The sequence below is a fragment of the Solea senegalensis genome, unplaced genomic scaffold, assembly GCF_019176455.1.
Source record: "Solea senegalensis isolate Sse05_10M unplaced genomic scaffold, IFAPA_SoseM_1 scf7180000014847, whole genome shotgun sequence".
Taxonomy (NCBI): Eukaryota; Metazoa; Chordata; class Actinopteri; order Pleuronectiformes; family Soleidae; genus Solea; species Solea senegalensis.
Genome location: NW_025321149.1, coordinates 15,959 through 20,956, shown reverse-complemented (window position 1 = coordinate 20,956; position 4,998 = coordinate 15,959). Strand labels below are relative to the sequence as shown.

Sequence of the window (4,998 nt, the reverse complement as noted above, 5' to 3'; positions counted from 1 at the left end):
AAGCACCTCATGCCAAGTTTGATCCCTGGCAGCCACTCCGTCACAGCCGAGGTACACACCCAGGACCCTCACACTGGCCTTTTCTTCCCTGAACTGCCATCGGCCTGGTGACCTTGCCACCACACCACAGTACATTATTGTTGATTTTTTTTCATTTATTTTGGCACCTGAGGCCGCACAGTAATTATGTATGATTCCGAGAGCAACATGAAGGCTCTTCTCGTCTGACCATTATACTTGTATCATCTGCATAGGAGATAATTTTACAGACAGCTCCGTTGTCTGCTCGTATGCCTTGGATTGACTGATTTTGGTTTATCAGGGCTCGGCCACCAGGCTATACAGAAGAGAAGATAGGGGACATCCTTGTCTGATTGATCGGTTTATTTTGATTTTTGGGGTTAGAAGACCATTGATTTTGACTTGACTGTGCGCGTTGTTGTATAAAACCTGAATTGTTTTTATGAAACTTTGACCAAAGCCAAACTGTTTAAGAGTGGCCCAGAGAAATTCATGTTCCACACGGTCAAAGGCTTTTTCAAAGTCTACGCCCAGATATATTCCACCACTATTTGACATTTGGGAAAGCGCTGACTTGGTGGAAAGAATGGGGTCTGAAATGTCTCTGTTAGGGATGCTGTAGGCTTGTGCTTGGTGTACAAGCCCTGGAATTACCGTTTTGAGTTTATTTGCGAGTGCTTTGGTCAGAATTTTGTAGTCTGTGTTAAGAAGACTGATTGGCCTATAGTTTTGCAGATTTGTTTTGTCCCCTTTGTTTTTGTACACAATTGTAATTAGGCCAGATGTGAGGGTCTCAGGAGCATAGCCCCGGCTGTCTATTTCCTGAAAAACAGATTGTAACATGGGCGATAATTTGTCCTTAAAGGCTTGAAAAAAATCTGTTGTTAGTCCATCTAACCCCGGACTTTTGTTTTTATGAAGGCCAGAAATGGTCGCTTCAATTTCACTTGTTGTGAGAGGCTGATCACACCAGACTTTGTCTTCAGTACCGAGCTTGTTAGTGATTGCTTTAATTACCATCTCTTGATCATGCTGACGGACATGATTACTGGAGTATAGCTGTTGAAAGAAAGAGTGAACTGTTGTTAATATTTCGTCAAGATTTGTGATTGAGTTGCCGTCATTGGTTTTTAATTCCTTGATAAACACCTTGCTCTGCAGTTGTTTCTCCAGTCCCAAAAAATAGGATGTGCACCTTTCACCCTCAACAAATGCTTGTACCCTGCTTCTAGTGATTGCCCCTGCACACTTTATTTTGTAATGATTGGACAGTTGTTCCTTGAGCCATATGTAATTTGTGAGGTCCCTGTTAGGTTTCTGGGCAATTTCAGAAAGCTCAACTTCTATTTTCTGTTTTATATCTTTTTCGTCTAAATCATTCAACCAATGTTTGTGTTTGCTGTAGTTAATTGAGAGTCTTTTGATGCGTTTTTTTTACTTCATCCCACCAGACAAAAGCATCACTAACCCATCGCATTTCTTCAGACACTTTCTGGAGGAAGTTGTTAATTTTTTTTATAAATTGAGGGTCCTGTAGTAGACTGTTATTGAAGCACCAGCCACCTCCATTTTTTTGTTGAAATGTTGGAAACATGGACATTTTGATGAAATTATGATCACTTATGGTGTTTATTTGATAATCGATTGTGCTTATTTTGGAAATGGCGGAAGGACCTGCTAGAGTGAAATCTATTCTGGACTGTTTGAGGGAATTATTGGTAATTTGATGTCTTGAGAATTTAATGACAAATGGGTTAGTGATACGCCATACATCAACCAAGTCATGTTTTTTAATGATGTCTATGAGCAAACCCCTACTTGTGTCTTGTTTGAAATGATTGTTCACTGATATATCCATTTTGGTCAGGGCGACATTGAAGTCACCTGTGATAATACATGAATCAGTTAGCCAGTACTCCAAATCTTTGAAGAAGAGTTTCCTGTCCCTCTCAACATTGGGAGCGTAGACATTTATAAATCTCAGTTGAGTACCATTACGCCAAGTGTCAATTATTAATAGTCTCCCCTCAGGAGACTTATGAATTTCAGTTATCTTGTCAAACACATTTTTTTTATTAGGATGGCGACACCACACCTATTACTTTCAGCATTGCTGTAATATATCTTACCCTCCCACAGGTCTTTTAACAGATTGAACGGAGATTCTGACCATTTGGTTTCTTGAAGAAACAGTATATCGCAATTGATGGAAGTTAACAAGTTCTGTAGTTTTTCTCTACTGCAGAGCCCACAGGCATTCAGCGAGACCATGAGGAGGGTGAATTGAAATAGTGTCACGTCAGACATGATTATTAACTTTTTTTACTCTGTTTTTCTTGTGATCTTTTGCCATGTTTTCCTTTCATTTGTCTTTTTCTTAGGTTTGAAATCAGTGAGGTGTCCATTTCAAAATCAGAGTCAGCACTTGGGGGGGGCAATTGTGATGAGGTCTTACTGGAGCGGGGAGGGCTGAGTGATGCAATGCCGGTGGCTGATGCACTCTGCACTTTTGCAGCCCGCACTGTTTCCTGGTTCTCAGTTTTTTTTTTCACTTGCTTCTACTGTTGCGCACAGGGGCTCTCAGTAGAGCTCTCCCGCCTTGTGTTTTTCTGAGATTCTGTGGGATTTTCAAACACCTCACAGACGAGACTGGAGGCCGCATCAGCTGACTCACATGTTTGTGCTTCGGTATGCACCATCTCTACCTCCTCCTCTCCCAAGCTGTCTTCACAGCTTACCTCTGCCTCCTCCTCTCCCGAGCTGTCTACACAGCTCATCTGTGCCTGCTCTGCACCCAAGTCTGACTCATTATTTGATTCAGAATAACTATCATTACATATGCAGTTTTCTTTATTATTGTGGCAAAGCTCACATCTCCTCACAGTTTTAATGCATTCTCTCGCATAATGCCCCTGGACTCCACAGCGGTGACAACAAAATTCTGGACAATCCCGTAGGATGTGTCCTGGCTGTATGCACATACGACAGACTTTGACTTGCCGATCATGGATTACTCTGAAATATTCAGGACCAGTGGCAGTCATAAACCTAGCAGAATAAGGGAGTGATTGCACCGTCTGATTGAACTTTACCTTTAAGTATCTTGTCCAATCTGCGATGTTGGTCCCCGGCCACATTCTCCTCTTAATCGGTGACACCGCTGAGACTCCCCATTCGTATAGTTTGTCTAGAATTTCCTTGTCCGTAATGTAGGCCGGGAGGCCTAGGAAAGATACCACCAGTTCATCATTGTCGAGCTTGTTTGCCAAAACAGTTGTTGTGCCGATCTTGAAGCCGTCCAGGAGCCTTCTTTTCCCCATAGCATTGGTCATTGTGACTTCATATTTGTTCTCTCCGGTGTAGCGGCAGGCCATTAAGCCACCACACAACTCCCGCACACACTTTAAAAGTTCCATAATTGTTACTTTCTCCGTACCTTGAAGCTCAATTTGTAGTGTCATGTCCTTGTCATATTTTCTTTGATTTTCCTTGCCTTTATCTTCCTGTCCTTTTTCTGTTGTTGCCGTTTCATTTGCCATTTTTCCGTTCCATGGGTCGTCAACTTGAAGTCCGTCCATAGTCAGCAAAAACTAAAAGCGCCCCCGCACAGTGTAAAACACACTGTCGGGGGGAAAACCAGTCTTTTAAATGAACAAAACAAAGAACTAAAGTCGCACAAGACGAGAAAAGGAAGAGAAGTACAAAACAGAGGAGAATAAAGGGGAGAAAACAGGTTGAGAAAAGGAGCCGTGTGCTCGAAATGTTTGTTCCATCCACTTCCTGGTTTGCTTGTGGGCGTGCTCAGGGTGGTATGGCCGTAAGCCGAGGGGCTGGCGACAGAGACTGCCTTTATGGACTAGGCAAGGCCCCTGCTCGTGGAGGGGCATGTTTCTTGTAAGGAAGCAGCAGTGTAAAAGCGTGCAGCGGTGTAAAAGCTTACAGCACCTGGTATTCCCACGCGGTCTCCCATCCAAGTACTAACCAGGCCCAACCCTGCTTGGCTTCCGAGATCAGACGAGATCGGGCGTGCTCAGGGTGGTATGGCCGTAAGCCGGGGGGTTGGGGACACAGACTGCTTTTATGGACTGGGCAAGGCCCCCTGCGCGTGGAGGGGCTCAAAGGTCAGCCTTTCGGACACACTGCACTTCAGCCTTTATCTCCACCACATGCTACACTCTCTTCCAGTATCGGGAAGCGACACCGAGATGGGCAAGCTGCTGTTGGTGCCGTCATGTCCAGTTGTTGCTGAATCTATAGGAAACGACAGCCAGGTATGCCAGTAAAAAAGGTCGAGTGTTTCCTCTCCAATGTGTGCTGGAGGTTGAAGTTGAACATAGCACAGCATTAACGAGCAACTGAGTCAAGGCATTGGCCTCTGGGATTATTCATTTCCTGCACCATCAGCCAAAGATCTGTGTCCGGCAACAGCCACCCGGTGTTTGGCGAGTACACCTCATACTTACCTGGCAGGGGAGATACCATGATCAAGAAGGCGGTTCACCCAGGGCGAGGCTCAGCCATTGCACTCCGGCTGTGTTGACCCCTGCACATTCCCCAAACGTGGGAGTCTTGACTGCATAATTTCTGCTAGTGGGGTGCTGTGTCCGTGCTTTCCCCGATGATGTCGTTGTAAGCAAAGGTCAGCCGCCCAAAGTTCAACGTCGTGTGCCCTTCTCCAAACTTCTCACGTCCTTACGGAGCAACATTCCCAGTCTTTTCAGGTGGCTGGTGTTGTGGGAACTTTTGTGAGTGAGATGAAGCACGAGAACTGAGTCGGATGAATACAAGCAAGTTGATTTAATCTGAGTTGCAACCAGAGGAGCACAGTTTACAGAGTCGAAGAGTCTGCAAAGTGAACAACACTGAGCAGAGAGAAACAAGGCGTTGAAGGCGTGAAACAAGGCGAAACTAGCAGATATCAGTAGAGAACAGGGAGTTTCTTGGGAGGACATGGACCTTGAGATGAAATGGGAAACT

At 44.7% G+C, this 4,998-nt stretch overlaps 2 non-coding genes across 2 annotated transcripts; one reads left to right on the top strand and one right to left on the bottom strand.

The window, feature by feature from the left end:
- Nucleotides 1-3,954: 3,954 nt before the first annotated feature.
- Nucleotides 3,955-4,073, bottom strand: LOC122761635. Its single transcript, XR_006358593.1, has one exon. It is a non-coding gene; the product is annotated as a 5S ribosomal RNA (ribosomal RNA).
- A 403-nt stretch (nucleotides 4,074-4,476) lies between these two features.
- On the top strand, nucleotides 4,477-4,640 carry LOC122761636. Its single transcript, XR_006358594.1, has one exon. It is a non-coding gene; the product is annotated as a U1 spliceosomal RNA (small nuclear RNA).
- The last annotated feature ends 358 nt before the right edge of the window (nucleotides 4,641-4,998 follow it).